The following is a 19,418-nucleotide window of genomic DNA, read 5'->3' on the forward strand; positions in this document are numbered from 1 at the left end:
TTTTTAATTAAAATATATTTTCAAAATTGGCGGGCTTTTTCGATCGTAGTTCAGGTACAGCTCAGAGATGGCGCTGTTTAGCGGGAATAATTTTGTTCGACTCTTGCGAATCTATAAGTATCTTATCTATGGTGATATCGCATAATGGAGATAATTGCGTGACGTCAACCTATACATGTGCGAATGTCGCTGTGCGCGAACTTGCTTGCTGGCTACTGTACTTGTCCATTAATAATGTCATTGATAGCTGCTATAATAATATTTACAGGAATTCTATAATTTATTTGGTCTGCGTGGTTATAAAAAATGCCAACACTTAGTCCATATCTTAATGTCTATGGTAGACTGCAATAGCTTATTAGTCTATGGCATAGACAGTGACATGCGACGGTGTTGTGAAGGTATTGACAGATTTTGATGTAAAATGTCGCATAAAATGGAAGTAAAAACCGAAACAATCGATGAAATATTGCCTGAAGAAACCGCGGAGTTAATCAGCGATAGCAAATGTCAAAGAATTGACCCAAATCACTTCAAGAGCGAAAGTCGATTTGACGTGTCAGTCAAACAGGAAAATATCGAGGATGACAGCAATATTATCCACTTCAAAGAGGTAAGTAGATTCCTAATAATTTCTTTAGGTTGTTGGCAAATGCGAAGTCGAATTCTAAACGGAAGTAAGCACGACTATTCTTCTAAATGAACAACAATTACTAATGTTATATTCAATAACATTCAGCTCGAACAGGTGAGAACCTACATCTATCTGGGACAACAAGTGTCTATAGATGGATGTATATTTGATGAAATTGTTCGCAGAGTAAAGCTAGGCTGTAGTGCTTTTGGCCGCCTGAATAATGTCTTCAAAAGTGACCTTCCACTGTGCCTAAAGCGCGAAGTGTTCAACCAGTGTGTGCTTCCCGTAATCACATATGCGTGTGAAGCATGGGGCTAAGTAAAAGAGAGATTCAGAAACTTAGAGTAGCACAATGCGGTATGGAGAGGTGTCATGTCATGTTCTGTTTTGTCACATTCTGTTTTGTCACTGTTCTGTTTTGTGTTGGAACTGAAAAACCACGTCGTTTTTTAGTACCATTTCATGTGTAGTGACGTCACTTGACCTTCCACAGCGGTCACCAACTTCTTTCCTAGATACCATGTCCGATCCTAATAGGATCATATGGGTCTCCACTAGAGGTTTGTATTAACAGATTTTGTTTTTTAGGAGAAATGGATTTTGATGACAAATTATGTTTTGTTCTGCACGCGTCGTTTGCACAATTGTAAGGTAAACTGGGTATAATGTAATATGATGAAATAATAGTAAAAGTAATAGTCAAAGTATACACTCACTCGCTTTTACCCCGCAAGTTTGTAATAAAGTACTACCCACATCCACCTTTACAAACGACTAAACTCAAGTCCTGGGTAAAGAATAGAGCAAAAATGAGACATAAAGAGTAACTGAATAATAGGGCGTGAAAATCTGATCTCTACGCGGTATGCCTTGGTACAATTCGTGCACTCGTGAATTCAATAATTGTAATTTGAGGGCGCCATTCCTGACATACTACCTACATATTGAAAAACAATATGTGTACTTGCCAGTCCCAGGATTCAACTTCAACCTTCTAAATAAACGTGACCATTTGTAAATCACGGTTTTACCACAACATAGTGCAATAAACCAATTTCATTTCATGTTGGCTACTTTCCACACTTTTTCCCTATTTTGTGAGGAATTTAATTACTACACGGAGCTCAATACGTGACATTTTTTTTAAATAATCATCATAGAATTAAGATTGGAAGCAATTTAATAGAACAATCAAGTTGACATTGCACGAGAGTATACTTACATAAAAAAGCCATCTGCTCACGCACGAACTAAAATCTGACAAACTGGCCAGTGACATGCTTCGCACACGGCGATACCGAAAACTAATTATCTCATAAATACAAACCATATATGTATTAAAAGTAAAGATAGGCAACGATTTGGCTTCCTCATACAACTGAATGAAGCATGCCTACCACAGCCGATAACTCACGAGAAATGGCGACGTGATAAAAAAATGCAGGGCATCACGGAGGATTTACTTTGGTCACTGTAACGTACCCATATAACATAATGTTAACGTGGAAATTTCCCGCAAATTGATTACCAACCTGTTTCACCATACTTTTTCACCATACATGCCGGCTTCACCATACTTTCATATACCATGCCGCCCCTAGATACAAACTGTCAAACCCATTGTCTTACCTACTTCATTCTAAGTTTTTCCGTAATATCTTTACGGGAATATTCTGACAGCCTGTAATTATACTGACAAACAATCATAAGATACTGTAAGTCCCAAAGACTACGATGGGCGGGACATGTGGAGAGAATGCCTGAAGTTAGAGCGCCAAGGATCATGACAAAGTGGCTACCCCAACGGAAGAGTCCCAGAGGCCGTCCAAGAAGGAGATGGGCTGACGCCGTAGAAGTGGACTGGCTTCATATAGGAAAACCCGGTAACTGGAGAAGTGTGAGAGACCGGAGTGAGTGGAGAGCGGTTGTGGAGGAGGCCAAATCGCGAACCGAATACTACAAGGTTCTAAGTGTTCGTCCTTAAAAAAGCAAACCCAACAATGAAGTAGTATTCTAAGCTGCCTCATTGTTACTTTTGTTTCTCCAAGGACAAACACTTAGAACCTTGTAGTTCTCCACTCGCGAAATCCCACCCCAGGATGTAGCGCCGTGGAAGAAGTATTTTTCAACATCTGCCATATATTTTAAATTGAAAATCGGTTCGCCCATCTTTAAGAGCATACTCCAGTGAAACGGCAAATAATTTTCCACTATAGGTGCGACGAAATTTCGGACTGGCTGCCAATCAAAGAGCGAAAGTCGAGCTGTCAACATGTGATGGCGTCGGGTAAATTAATTTTTAAATCGTGTAAATATGACTAGAAAACGTTACCCATTTACTTGAAAAAGAAAACATATCAATGAATATATAATTATTATTACAAATAGAACAACAAACATAACACTAAATGGACGCATGTTGTATTTTTATGACAAATTATGTTTTGTTCTGCACGCGTCGTTTGCACAATCTTCGCGTCGCGCAGTCACGATCTTTTTAGACCAGCGATACTCAACCTGCGGCCCGCGGGCCACATGCGGCTCTTTAAGCTTTTATGTGCGGCCCGAAACACATTTATTATCAGGAATTTCGTATATCTTGAGATTCGTTTCGACTTTTTCGACACCCGAAGAGGATTGTCATTATGGTCCACATCAGATCTGGTATAAGAGTGTTGCTATTGCACACGATTAATTTAAAAAACACGCATAATTTTTTAAATCTCAAAAATGTTTTGTAAAAAAAGGGGGCTTTCATGATTTTTGTCGTCACACCAGTAGTGATGCGGCCCACGTTACTTTACAAGTAAATGTATTTGGCCCGAAGAAAAAAAAGGTTGAGTATCATCGTTTTAGACAGAGCCCCGGTGAAGTATGGTCTTAACTTATGACGTCATGGCTTGTTATTTCTTGTTCAGTTCAGTGCTACCAATTTTGGTAAGAAAAGAAAATATGTTTTGTCATCGAATCCACTGATATTGGTATAGGTAAATCGTTTTACAGTGGCACCATGGGTACGGCAAATGCGGTTTGCAGTTGTAGTGGTATTGTTTGCTAGCATTGAAACAGGCATTGTCGCAAGCAATTCAATACACGCGCAAATCGCCTATGGTGCCACTGTAGAATGATTTACCTATACCTACCACTGTGTTATTGGTAACTCGAAACTGAGAGACTGAGGCTAGCATTTGTCGCGCTTCTTCGATTTCGGTCGCGAGATTCCAGTCTTTCCGTTAGCGAGCCTCCATTGAAATACCTACATTATCTAGATACTGGAGTTTCACTCTCGTCTTTTTTGAGTATTCACGCGAGCGGGTGGCCTAACAATAGCACAATAAAAATCCCAATACTTGCTACTTTCACTACGATTCCGCGAGCTTATGGAATTCGTAAGTACTTATATCAAAATATTGTCCTTCATCATTTTAGTATTATTTTTTTATCAACGAATAAGGACATTGGGTTTTGAAAATGCTATCTGTATCTGTTTGTTATTTAGTAGCGAATACAAATGATTTTATCACCGCTGAATTCGGCGACGATCGTTGTGTTGCAAAGGCCTGATTACACCATCAGACTCGCAGATCCAACCAGATTCAATGATCGTGGCGAGCTATCATCGTCAATAAATTATAGCAATTAAACGGAATGGTTCGGTTACCAACTCGATCTTGTTGATGCTTGATTTGATTTCTTCTTAGTAAACCATTTCTTTTATTCCATGAATAATTGAGGCGTCTAATTACAAAAAGCGACAAGTCCACAATTCAATATTTTCGGGAAAGAACGTTTTTATGTTTCAAGCTTCAATTATTTGTTTTAACGTGAGATTATTTTTTCCGTTGTATTCCATGTCGAAATTAGAACCAAATAGCAATTTATTTCAGCCGATAAACTCTTAAATGTAATAAATATAGGCAAAATAAAATTGGACATGGCGCTACTTGTACCTCACTTTTTAATTTATGCCGCATAAGGTACATATTTCCATGGCACTGTCATGAGTTTACCAGATGCTACAGCATGGAATACGCTCTTTTCAATATTGAACGTTCTCTTATTGGTTGACTTAAACACGCGCGAAATCAACCAAGCTTTAAATAATATGATACACGAACTTGGCGCTTTTTGTAATAAATCGAGACTTAATTTTTTATTCGTAGGGTTATGTCGCGTTTTGGAATTTATAGATCAATACTCATTCAATTGTGTAAAATTATACAAAGAATACGTGCGTATTTTTTTCTCGATTTGACCAAATGTGGATTTATCGCTTTTTGAAATTAGACGCCTCAATTCACAATATTTTGAGAATGTAACATTCCATATATTGAACATACATCACATAGAAACACCTCAGATTTATATATACCCACTAGAAAAAATCATGGAAAAAAATACGAAACTCGACGGGTTTGAACACGTATAACCATTGGTATCGCGACAATCTGTATATTAACCAGATTTTTGGTTGCCACCGCGTGTTCTTCCTTCTCTTTTCGAGATTTTAGCAGTTCTCTAAGATAGATTTTCTCTTGATAATGGCCTCTGCAACGAGCCCGAAATGTCGAGGAAAGAATGAAGAAAAACACGCGATGGAAACCCAAAAATCTATTACGATAGTATGAAATCACTTGCCGAATGCAGTCATTCACTGGCTGCCACTGATTGCAGAAGAAAAAGCTTTTGTAGGCCTTCTCCAGCAGTTGGCTCGGCTCTTGCTGATCATAATAGGCGGCCATAAACGGACAGTTCTCGTAACAGGTTGAACATGGCACAGACAATAACTGTTCAATAACTGTACGTTAGTGGCCACACCACAGATCAGTTTAACTACCCCATTTAAATCTGTCGAACTGTCAACAGACGTACGTGCAGTTATTGTCTGTGGCAGATCAAGTGTCAAAAACTGTGGAAGTTATGTTCGCGGAGATCATACACATGGGTACCTACCTAGTGTTAAACTAGTTTTATGTAGGGTATGTTGAACGATATTGATTTTGTTAGATTTATTATGATTACAATTTATTGTTTGTGTAAATATATGTCCAGATTCTTTTATTTTGAATAAATTAGTCATAGTATTAGCCATCATCGCCCTGTCATGGACATACATTGCACAACATGCAATTGCAAGTTGGCGTCTGTTTCCATGATACCTAGACATATTTTTGTATTTAAGTAGTGGAAAATATTGTTTGCCGTACCTAGTTGACACTTCACAATATTCGTAATTATATAATATGAGTAGCAAAAGAATACGCAACAAAAATAATATACTTCTTATCGACCGAACTTAGAAGATTATGACAGAACTGTCAAAATTTGCCGCCAAATCGCGCCAGCTACTCCTACTTTATGACACAGCTAGCTAACGTCACCCGAAAACTTTCGGTGAGTTGAAATTCCAACAGTTTTACAAAAACACGGGAGTGGGGGGTCGCTGGCTGTTTGAACATGGCACACATCTGACAGGTCGAAAACTGTCCGTCTATGGGCGCAGCATTAGCTACCAAAGATAACTGTACGGCCGCCATTACGTATTAACTGGCATGTTCAACCTCTTACGAAAACTGTACGTATATGGCCGCCTAATGGTGATACTATTACATAATATTATTATTAATAATGATTTTATTTTCAGGAGAGTGAAAACGTTGTGATCAATATTAAGCATGAGAAAAATGATGAGGGAGTTCTCATGAAAGAAGAATTTGTTGAAAATGCAATCCACCAAATTTATGATGAATTAACTCAACCTGGCTGCTCTGATCTACAATACAAGCCATTAGACCAGGTACGTTTAATAACAAAGGCTGTTTTTTTAAGACCGATGGAACTTGTACAAAATAACACATGTTAACTCTAGATATTTTTTATTTGAAAGATATATAAATATACATGACATTAACTATTTAAAATTTTTTCGTACAATCTATAACCACCGCAGCTGCTTTAAACGAAAAAAAATCTGGGCGTCCAATTTATTATTATATATTTATTATTTGCTCAGGCTAAGATGTTTGGTGGCCCCCCTACCTATCGCTCAGAATAAAGGCAGTGTGACGCACTGTAGTAAAGTTTTCCAAATGTTGTACGCGGTAAAATTAAGGTGTATTTTTAGAGATTTTTTGTATTTTTAATACCCATGTAAATCCATTTGAATTATGGAGTTGTCGAGTATCAGCACACAATTAAAAATCAGATGTTTTGAGCAAATTTCTGATTTGTGTTTATCTCAGTTATCTGGTCGACTCGTGACGCCGGGCCCTTCCTGAGCCCGGGCCCCAGGCTAGAGGGGTCATGAGTTTAATATTACGAATAATTTTAGCTTTCAATATGCCAATTGATGCTAGTTTATCAACATCAGTGACTTCAAGAGCCCCAAAGGAAATATTTCAGATGTGTCAAATTGCTTGACCTTGGAGGCCATTATTTGATAGATTCATCTAAAGAAATCATCTTTGTTAAATGAATTATAACTTCTAGGCCACATAAAACCTACGATTCATCCAACACTGTTATCCAAGCTATGTGGATAACAGGCACCGCTAGCTCAGGGTACTGGGTTTTCGCACTATCTCTCTGATGAATTCCAATCCTGTTACGGAAAGGATCATCGGAATCAATTGGTATCCGATGGACATTTCCACCATACCGCTGCAGCGGTTAATTGCGAGCATTGAAAACTAAACTCGAATTGGACGCCAAAGCCTTTTCTGTGAAAGAAAAGAACGTAAAAGAACATAATACTATTATAGGATACAATTAAATTAAATGAAACACCGTGATAATTTAACCTCACTGTATTTAATGACATTGTAATTAAAAGTCAATGGTACGAAATCGTAATAACAATTAATTACGAAGGTATAAAAATGGCGATATAACGCCGAAGTGAAATCACCATCGTTCATAAACGACGATGTTATAATACATAAACGAACATTTACGTTACACATAAGACGTATTATCGTCTGCAAACTAAGATATTAATACAATAAGTCCTCAGCAACTTAACCTAGCTTAAACCAAAATATCCACATGTGAGTGAGGTTATAATTAAAACAAATACTTAAAATTAATTAATACTAAAAAATGAAATTGAAATGTATTTACAGCCGCTTGGCGATTGTCAAGCGGGACTCGCTCCTCCCACGTACTCTCGTACCCAAGGGTCAACCAGAAAAGGAATAGATTCGAACGAAATTCGATCGCCTGACATCGATTCCCCCCACCACTTATCAAACCCGGAAGCTTAAAGTGCCAACCGCAGGATTTTTGTGTTGCCCGCGAGAGAAAAACCTCTCCACTTATTACAATTGTTAATTAGCCCGTTGGTGACGTCTACAACGTCACATCTTGTAAGTCGATAGTACAAGCGCTATCCTGTTTAAACCATCATCTCGTCCGGATGAATGTCATCCAAATTTTCAAATAAAAATTATTAAACATGATTCGCTAACGCGAGCTCCAGCCTCATTTTCGAAGAAATATTGTCCGATGATGCCACCAACGTGTAAACCGAACCAAAGACTGCTATTTTGTGGATGTAATGAAGTCTAGGGCCTCGTCAATATTGGTATCACATCACATGCGGCAATTTTCCATACCGACATACCCGATAAGCAAACATGAGCCAAATCGCTAAATGCAATTTCGCGTTATAATGCAATTTTAACTTTCACGAATCGACGACTGTTATTGATTATGTCAAATAACGTATGATATAATATGTGACATGTTGCTTTGCCAAACTATACTATGATAAATGTCTAAAAGTCATCGCAGTATTACAGATCGGTTTGACAGTTAACCCTTTCGTAAGTTCTATCTAAGAAATAAACACTGAATCTTTATGCTATTTAACTGTCAAATCACATGCGGCATCGAAGACCTGGAGGGCGATTCACGAATGAAGCAGTATTACCGGTTGCGCAACCTAAGCGCAAACCTACTACAACGAAGTATATCAAAAGTCGACCGGTGGTGTCGTGTACAGTATGCAATTTAACTATACACGCTTTGCCGGTAGAGGCGCTAGCAACATATTATTAAACGTAAAAAATTCGTACGTAGTGAACAGGCTGTTATTCTATTTTTTTCTATCTTTTACATAACTATTACCGCTGAAAGTATTAGTTTGTGTTAAAATTCTCACTTAAATATGTATTTTGATTTTGTAATACAGAAACACACATGTTTGTTTGCAGAATACAACGGAAATTCCGTGTTGTAATATTGTTATATTGTAGACGTAACTACCTTGTTTAAAGATTAATTGGCTACGTACTTCAACAATGAATGATTTAATCATGCAACGTTAACGGTAAGTACTGATTAAATATGAAGTCATTACCAAAATGGATAAAAATGTTATTTAATTTCTATGAAATTCACAAACGATCCGTTTTGGCATGTTTACTTTCTATCTTACTCGAACGCATGGGCATGAGGTATAAGCATGCTGAATCCTTTCTCACTCGCACGTATCCATGTCGTTCGAAGCTCTATACACACAATATCTCCTGTAAAACTAAAAACTCTACGTGCTTCAATGGTGTTTTTCACTGCTTCGTTCGTGAATTGCCCTTCTGGCAGTGAAAGTGGGATGCTTCGATCAAGTGCAGGCACACATCTTTGTTCTTTCCGAATATACGATGGCGATTGGAGATAACCAAATTGACTTCTGACCACTACACCAGTGAGTTTAGACAGGCCATGGTAGATTCATTGCCAAGCTATTTGAGCTTGGACTTGTTCAGGTGGCGGAGACCTACAGGATGCAAACTATATCCTCTGGTTGGACTTGTTCATATGGCGGAGAACTACAGGATGCAAACTACATCCTCTCAAAATGTCGAGGATGTGCTCCGAGAGGGAAGATATGCTTACGTTGGTCTAACCAGCTGTTGGGAACATCGGGCCGTCTGACCTGGTCGCAACAAAGACCAATTATATTTAATTTAAAAAAAAATTGCGGACGTGAAGATCTCTTCACAGAAATTTTGCTATCCGTATTGATTAGCTTCATTTATTGGTATATATGTTTATAAATTCCTTTTCTTTTTTTTTAATTATCCGTACCTTTCTCTACCGAAGCACTTTATAATAGAGTAAAATTATTAAAATTAGCCAAAGATCACTTGAGAGCGTGGCGACCGTGGTCTTGGATATCTACTCTAGATACATTACCAATGCGGAAAACTGCTGATGCTTCACACCAAACGTAGGCCATCGTGATACGCTCGATTTAAATCGAGTGTGGTCTGGGTCGGATTGGTTTGGATGTATCCATGCTTATGTTCTCAAAACTGATTTTATAGATGCTGAGCGTACACTACTTCGGCCATATCCGCCCCTAAGTTAAAGCATATAGATACCACGAAGCGCCTCCAAAGATTCCTGTCACTCACCAGTCTTCTTGCATCATTCGATATCAAACCAGCATCCCGTAGCTCCGCCGCATAGACTCTATAGATAGTATTTATCGGCCTTCCGGGACACCAAAATCCGGTTGGCTTTAAGAACAGGCAAGCAGGTTGAAATTTTCTTCTGGCGTCTGCCACACGTGGCCAGCCAGCTCGAATTTCGCCTCTTCACTCTCAGTATGATGAGAGCCTATTATCTCCTCGTTGCTCCTAATGTTATACCACCGCACACCCAGTATCAGTCACAAACAACTGTTTTCGAAGCTCAGTATACGGTTGTTTTGAACCTTCATAAGGTGCCTATTCGCTACCGTTAAGCAGCACCGTCAGAATGCAAGCGTCGAATTGGCGGCATTTGTTTTTATAGATTTTATAGACTACAATATCGTTGAACTGAATGTACCACTCTATTCTGTTTGTAGATTTCTTCTCGGCAATGTTTCACTTATAAACCACTGGACATATTTAAAAAAGAGACAGTAGTTGACAATATCCTGGCCAATCACAACATAGCAGATGCAACCAACAAAATGGAAAATATGATACAGCATTCAGAGATAACTATAAATAAACAAAATATTAAACAGGAAGTTCAGAAACTATGCTTGCCAAAGGAGGTTCGAATTGTGTTGAGAAGAGTTACATATTTTCCACGTAACTTTATTTGCAATGATTGTTGCGGAGTGTTTGAATCTGTAAATCATCTGAATAGTCACTATGTTTCATGCAAAAAGTCTCAGCATATTCAGTCATACAAGACACATACTGGTGAAAAACAATACGAATGTAATGTTCGCTCGAATAAAATCTCCCAGCGTGGTAGAACCAAGGTATTTATTGGTGAAAAACCACATAAGTGCGATGTGTGTTTTAAAAAATTTCGGCTGATTGGAAGTCTCAAACGACATAAAACTACGCATACTGATGAAAAACCACATCAATGCGATGTGTGTTTGAAAAAGTTCATCAAAAATAATGATCTCAAATTACATAAAATGACACATACTGGTGAAAAACCACATCAATGCGATGTGTGTTTTAAAAAATTTCTGCAAATTACTAATCTCAAAAGACATAAAATGACACACACCGGGAAAAAACCACATCAGTGCGATATGTGTTCTAAAAAATTTCTAGAAATTGGGAATCTCAAAAGACATAAAATGAAACACACTGCTCAAAAACCACATCAATGCAAAGTATGTTTCAAAAAATTTCAGTCAATTGGACATTTCAAAAGACACGAAATAACACATGGTGCTGAAAAACCTCATCAATGCGATGTGTGTTTTAAAAAGTTCATAGCAAATGCTCATCTCAAAAAACATAAAATGATACACACTGGCGAAAAACCACATAAATGCGATGTCTGTTTTAAATCATTCAGACAAATCAGTCATATCAAAATACATAGAATGATACATACTGGTGAAAAACCACACCAATGCGAAGTGTGTTCTAAAAAATTTCTAGAAATCGGTAAACTGAAGAAACATAAAATGACACATACCGGGGAAAAACCACATCAATGCGATATGTGTTCCAAAAAATTTCTAGAAATTGGTAATCTCAAAAGACATAAAATGAAACACACTGCTCAAAAACCACATCAATGCAAATTATGTTTCAAAAAATTTCAGTTAATTGGTTATTTAAAAAGACACGAAATAACACATGGTACTGAAAAACCTCATCAATGCGATTTATGTTTTAAAAAGTTCACAACAAATGCTCATCTCAAAAAACATAGAATGATACACACTGGCGAAAAACCACATAAATGCGGTCTGTTTTAAATCGTTCAAACAAATCAGTCATATCAAAATACATAGAATGACACACACTGGTGAAAAATGACACTAATGCGATGTGTGTTCTAAAAAAATGTGTGTTTTAAAATATTCTCTCGAATTGGTCATCTCAATATACATAAAATGACACATACTGGTGAAAAACCATATCAATGCGATGTGTGTTTAAAAAACTTTCTGCAAATTACTCATCTCAAAAGACATAAAATGACACATACCGGGGAAAAACCACATCAGTGCGATGTGTGTTCTAAAAGATTTCTAGAAATTGGTAATCTCAAAACACATAAAATGAAACACAACGCTCAAAAACCACATCAATGCAAAGTATGTTTCAAAAAATTTCAGTCAAATGCTCATCTCAAAAGACACGAAATAACACACAATGCTGAAAAACCTCATCAATGCGATGTGTGTTTTAAAAAGTTCGTAGCAAATGCTCAACTCAAAAAACATAAAATGATACACACTGGCGAAAAACCACATAAATGCGGTCTGTTTTAAATCGTTCAAACAAATCAGTCATATCAAAATACATAGAATGACACACACTGGTGAAAAATGACACTAATGCGATGTGTGTTCTAAAAAAATTCTAAAAATCGGTAAACTGAAGAAACATAAAATGACACACACTGGTGAAAGACCACATCAATGCGATGTATATTTTAAAAAAATCACATGAAGTTGTAATCTTAAAATGCATAAAATGACTCATACTGGTTTTCAACAATAATGCGATGTTGCGTTTTAAAAAATATCTGCAAATTGGTTATTTAAAAACATGAATTGACAAAATAGGTAAAAACGACACCAATGTGGTGTGTTTTTAAAAATGTGGTGTGTTTTCTCAAAATACATAAATTGAGATATACATACAAGGAATCTAGTTTGCCATTAATTTCTAACATTTAATAAATATCGCAACTAGAAACAACTTGGCCACCCTTGCTTTAATTTTAATGATATTTTATAATAATCTTATACTACTACTCTGATATTACAACGTTTTTATTTGCTCGTTTTCTTGTTTGTCCGGTGGTTGTTTGTCCAGTACAAATCATGCAATCGATTTTTAACTAACTTCCCGACTAGATAGACATTTGAAACTTTTAGAATATATCAGAACATGCCAATGCATTTTTTAATACTTTTAGCCATCTTTAAGCTGAATTGAATTCATTTTCAGTTAATTCTGTTTTGTATGGAAAGTTATTTCAGAAAAATCCGTAAAAAGTAAAAGACTATTATTGGTTACTAAGTGGATTCTAGCAACTAAATTATTAATATATACGTGCGTTACTATGGAAATCAAAATAACATTTCAGTATTCTATATTTTGTTTGTTTGCTTTTTATTTTCTTCATATCAAGTACAAGTTTGAGCATATTGAGCATAATAATTCAACAGAAAATTTAAAAACGTTGTATATAAAAATTTCTTTTTATCTTGTAATTATTTAATAATAAGTTATGATAAAGCCTTAAACCTGTATGTGGCATAATTTTAATTTTCTTGAAATTTTATTAGTGACTAAGTATTATAGTATGTAATTTGTTTTTACTGTATTAATTGATTTTCATAATTTAAAAAAATATTTGGCTACAAACTGTTTTAAACATTTTACGCCATGTACCAATTTACGAGTCGTGACTGTGACCGATGAGGTTACAGTAACCAGTACCTATGGACGACAAATAATTAGTTTGCATCTAGAGATGGTTTCAATATCTGAAATAAACAGTTACAGTTTCGGCTCGCAAATGAATACGCGGCTTTACGCTTAAAAATGCGATATTAAATAAACTGTTTCCTAATCATTGTTCATTGATTAAGTTTTGAATCTAATTTTTAAAACATCCACAAACAGACCATTCCGTTTCGAGAGAAACAACTCGGCAGCCTTCGTAGTTCAGTGCTAATCTTTTATCTGGAAAGTTTTTTATTTAATTTATAATCCGAGAACGCTGAGTTCGTTTCCAAGTGAGGTCACAATATTATTTAAGTGGTTTTCTTAATGCCTGGGTGTTTGTGATTGTTTCGCTTCTATGTATGACCACACTTCTGTTTTCAAGCCTCATGACCTGTTGTAGTGTCAGCAGTGGCATCTCTAGACAGAAGGCCGCCCCTAGGCTGCGCCAAAATGCCACCTCAATCTTCATACAGTATTTTTTATCATCCTTCCATGACTTCAATATCTAAGAAATATGTTGTATTGATACATTACTAACAAAATATATAATATAATTACTCGCGAATCTGCTCCGTGTAATTTCTGGTCACCAAGGACGCCGAAGGGGAACGGAAGTAAACTAGACATCGCGAACCCAACAAAAATATAATCCTATTAAACCTTTTATGTTAATTCGAGTGCTTAAAGTCAGACAACGTTATCTACAAAAAAGTGTTTTTTTTTTTTTTAGATAACGTTATTTTACATTTATGGCTACATGATAGTCAAACAACGTTATGTCAATCTTTTCTAATTTCTTATTAAATCGTCAGTAAAGTTTAACGCTAACTACACAAGTTACCCTTGTTTTCATATTTTTTAAAAACTATCCCTATAATTTTTAACATCATCATAAGCAAGATAAATGTACAATACATAATAAATTATAAAATATTAACATTAGGTTTTAAATAAACATTTCCCTTGTTGAGTTACAAGAATCTAAAATAACGATTTTTGGCTCTCCTGTAAAGTTGCACTTTTGTAGATAGTGTTGTTTGACACTAAGCCCTCGAATTAATACATTATATTTCCAGTGTTGAATTTTTAATGGAAAGATATTTTCGTTATTACTAAGTTTAGGTAGCTATTTCTCCTCGATTTGCCGTCCTTCGACAAACTGCCGCCCCAAAGCGACGCTTAATCTGCATACCCACACGGGACGTCACTGAGTACCAGGCGATAGATTTTGAGAGAAGTTGGAGACTGTGGCGGAATTGAAGTTTGAACGTGACGGTATTCATTCTTTTGGCATTGTAACATCGCGAGAAAAAAACGTCCTTCAGCTATCTTCAGACGCCAGAGGAATATCAACGCCATATTGTTGCAAGATTGTCTCGTCTTTTTTATTTATAATTTTCAATTATATCAGTTTTTGTTTGGAATGCTACCTCGCTTCTATTTTGTATTCAATTCTTATGTTTACCAATTAACCGAAACCGTTGAATTCATAGAGTATACGTTTTATAACTTTGCACTTTTTTGCACACCTTACTAAACCTAGTGCCTTTTTGCCTGATAACCACGCATAAAATTAAATCAAAATTATATTTACTTGTAATAATATATGTCGTATTCGGAAATTTTCACGTAAACAGTTCACCGCAGGACACTTATTCGTGCGCCGCAGTACGTGAAACATGAGTTCGTGTAACATTTAATCAAATGACGAGTTCTTCGTTGAACAATTCACCGTGGAGTATATTCGTACGTATGCTAAAACATGTGGCGAATTTTATGAGATGTCTTTAGTGTTAATCTAATTGGAACAGTACTATTTGCGAACTTACTATCGCCGCATTTTGTAAGATACGTACAAATGTATTCCACGGTGAAATGTTCAACGAAGAACTCGTTATTTGATAAAATGTTATACGAACTCATGTTTCACGTACTGCGGCGCACGAATAAGTTTTTATCCTAGAGCAAAAGTAATGAAGCATTATGCTTATAAAAGGAACGTTCGTTTTGTTCGCTTTGTTAACTTTGTAAGTAAAAATGTTTTATTGTTTAAATAGATATAGTACATTGTCTATTGTTCCGTCGTTTCTCTTTTATTTATGTAACCCTCTATTAATTAATAACCGATTTCATAATTCCGAGATCTTGGATCGTAATTTGAAGACCATTGAATTACTTTTTACCCATCGACGTTTTTACAGTATATAATTTCACATTATGTAGTCTAAGTTAGTTCCCGATTTTGCAAACCTTCAAACAGCAGATAATTATTCCTGATCAACGTTCCCTCTAATTTTTCTATTCTGTGTGCGGATCATTAACGCATCTAAGCAGTGGCGTACCTATGGTTGGTGACTTCCCATCACTGACCCGCAGTCCGATTCCGTAACCAACGATTCGTGTGGGACATCGTAGTTATTCGCTAACGTGACGTAGGTTATCGAAATATGGTATGTTGTAACTTTATCACTATCTGAATTAGTCATAATCCGTGTCGACATTATTGCCCATACCAAAGGGCACTCGTGACCAGAGTCGCCCATACGACTTGAGTCTGTAGGCATGCGCATTTATGCCTCGCGCCAATAACGTAGTTTAGTTTTGAGCTGTCAAAAGTGAAAGGCTAGGCTGCGAAAAGATACTATTTTATTATTGGGCTCGCGAGAATAATTACATATTATTATTTTATATTTTGCCAAAGCATTGCTATATATCTGTATCGTTCACCCAATTATTGTACAATATGTCAATCCCAGAAATAGTTACTTTTGCCGCACTTTTAGGATCACGTAATCATCCGCCAAACAGATCAAATAATTATGCTAACTTATCGTCGTTGTTTTGTAAAAAGGGCGAATCAACCATTTTGGCGAAATCGAGATTTTAATGAAAATACAATATGTACCCCACTAGCTTTGTTGTGTAAAAACGGCGAATTTTTATCTCCACAGGAAAGTACTTAAAAACGATAATCGACTAAAATTAAAATAATTTAAATTACGAAATAAAAAGCAAATGTGACATATTGGGCCTTTTAAAATATTATATGATAATACCAATCTCTTTGGATTATACCTATTATAATTACAGTATTCTTTCTAAGCTTTATTATAAACTTGTTAGATATTTATAATCATCTACAGGTAAAAAACAAATAAATGTTAAAAGTTAAAAATCCTCCTCCTGTAAAGTAGCATTTTGGTTAATTCGCCCTTTTTACAAAACACCGACGTTATGACAAAATGCTTTTTCACTCAGTGATGCACTATTTATACGTAATTTCCTTAGCTATTATAGTATACGACATGAAACGGGCGATAATAACTTGTCACGAGTCGATAGCTACGAATTCGGGCTGCCGGGGGTTCACAAACTTTTTCGTCAAAGGGACATTTTTGAAATCAAAAATAAGTAAGGCAAAAATACAAAAGTAATATTTCATTGTGTAGTACTTATTAAGTGCTAAAAAATAATATTTACACCTTATGATTTTGCAATTGCTTATTTGAAACTAAATCATACAATCTAAATTAAAATTAATCTAATAACAAATATAATGAAGAATCGAAAATTATCCCAAGATCTTTTGCTTCAGATTGACGCTGTAATGAACTTTTTGACATAATCTAATAATTGTAAGTATTTAATCGGGGTTGTTGACCTAGAAAAAGTAATACAAAAACATTTATCAAAAAAATCTACTACATCCATGGCTTTAACACCATTGACAAATTATTAATATGAGGAACATAATTGGTCCAAGATTTGATCTTTGGGGAACACCTGAAAGAGTTTGAAAATCTTCAGATGCACACCCAGCTTTTACCCCATTTTTGAAGTACCTAACAACTGCCGCTGTGACGTTTAATAGTTTGTTTACGTAAGGAATTGCAAATGGCCGACAATAATAAATTCGCTACCTAGCAACGGAACAATTCTAAACTATAATAATATTATACTGTCTAATCATCACGATTGCATTATCATACCGTGGCGTAAAAGCAGTGCGTTCGGCTGATAACCGAACAATCGTGGTACGAATCCAATCGAGTGCGATTTTTTATCACGTTTTTATTAGCTCGTATTTTTGTTTGTGTCCAGTATAATTTTTTTCCAATCTTGCAATCGATTTTTAACTAACTTCCCGACTAGCTAGATATTTGAAACTAATATAATATGTACAAATATATGATCATTGCCTTCTTTTAATACTTTTAGCCATCTTTAAACAGAATTGAATTCATTTTCAGTTAATTCTATTTTTTATGGAAAGTTATTTCGGAAAAAATTCGTTGCTAAGCGACTCCTAGCAACTAAATTATTAAGACGGTACTTCAATGAAACAGCAAATAATTTTCAACTATAGGTGCGACGAAAATTTGAACTCGCTCTCAAAGTCGAGCTGTGAACACGTCAATTTGTTTCGTGATGGCGACGGGGGTATTAATTCTTAAATCGTGTAAAGATGACTAAAAAACCTTACCCATTTACTTAAAAAAGAAAACATGTCAATATATTATTATTGTTACTAATAGAACAATAAACAGAACATTAAATGGACGCATGTGTGATTTATATGACAAATTATATTTCGTTCGGCACGCGTCATTTGCACAAGCCGCGCAACGCCTAGCCACGATCTTTTTAGACCATGCCTCAACTGAGGCATAGCCTTAATATATACGTGCGTTACTATGCAAATCAGTATTCTATATTTAGTAATAGGTACATAGAATTGTCAAGTTCATATGATTCAACAGAAAATGTAATAACGTGGTAAGTATATGAAAAGTTCTTTTTATCTTGTAATTATTTCGCGTGAAAAACTAAACTATGTGTTACATGTCACGCAGAAAATACACTCTGATTTTCCAAACGCGCCTAAAGAAGTATAACTTCCAGCGCTCGAAATGGAAAATTGTACGAACCGGAGCGCGTGATAATTTTACGAAAATATTAACATACCTAGTTATTTAATTTTATATGTATTTTATGAAAATATCGTCACTGTTCTGGCAGAACACACTAATTGGAGAATACTAGTTTTGAGTAGGTAATTTGACTTTGAAGTTGTTAAAATGTTTGAAATGGTCTATCATGTGAGTTTATTAGGTAATCATAAAAAGGATGACTTTAAAATAAAGACTGTTTATTTATTAAGAATGTTTCCAGACGGTGAAGTTTGAAATAAGGAACATTTTGGTATAACTAACTCAATATGTCATTTTTTCGAATTAGTGTCTTCTGCCAGAACAGTGACGATATAGTGAGTTAGATTTTTTGTTATATGGCCTATCTAGCGCAGACGGTGAAATAAATTGTTCCACGAGACGAAGCGATAGTTTTGGGAATTTAATGAACAGGAACGGCGCTCCGGTCCATTTCGAGCCCTGATAACTTCAAAAAAATGTCTGTATTATTAAGTTCTTCCCAGGATTGGAGTGGATAACACAGGTATTATAGCAGTAAATAAAAAAGACGACGATGTGCACTAGCGAGCATTTCTATTACGTACTTCTTGTTTATTTACAATTATATTACTAGAGTATTATTTTTATATGAAATGGGGAGAGAGTCGACGCGAGTTTAGTATAAAAGTTATTCTTGAGGGGGGACATGCTCAGCGTAGGTCAAAATTGAGCTTTTGTTCTATTTTCAAAGCATGATCCTGGACATACCTTAAACGTTGTAAATAATCAATTTATATAATTTTGAAGCCTTATTATCCTTTATATTTATTTTAAACATTTAATGACTGAATAAAGTATTTTTATTACATAAAATAGTATTCTTTTAAACCTCTCGCTCGTTTTAGAATATAGCAATATTTCGGTACATAAATGTGC

The 19,418-nt window shown here is 35.7% G+C and overlaps 1 long non-coding RNA gene across 1 annotated transcript; it reads left to right on the top strand.

Annotated features, from left to right (window-relative positions):
* The first annotated feature begins 360 nt into the window (after window positions 1-360).
* LOC147077513 (uncharacterized) lies at window positions 361-11,699 on the top strand. Its single transcript, XR_015069473.1, has 3 exons — window positions 361-613; window positions 6,282-6,434; window positions 10,491-11,699. It is a non-coding gene; the product is annotated as an uncharacterized LOC147077513 (long non-coding RNA).
* The last annotated feature ends 7,719 nt before the right edge of the window (window positions 11,700-19,418 follow it).

Source organism: Rhyacophila brunnea, unplaced genomic scaffold (genome assembly GCF_057557595.1).
Source record: "Rhyacophila brunnea isolate RB1 unplaced genomic scaffold, BYU_Rbru_1.0 scaffold_13, whole genome shotgun sequence".
Taxonomy (NCBI): domain Eukaryota; kingdom Metazoa; phylum Arthropoda; class Insecta; order Trichoptera; family Rhyacophilidae; genus Rhyacophila; species Rhyacophila brunnea.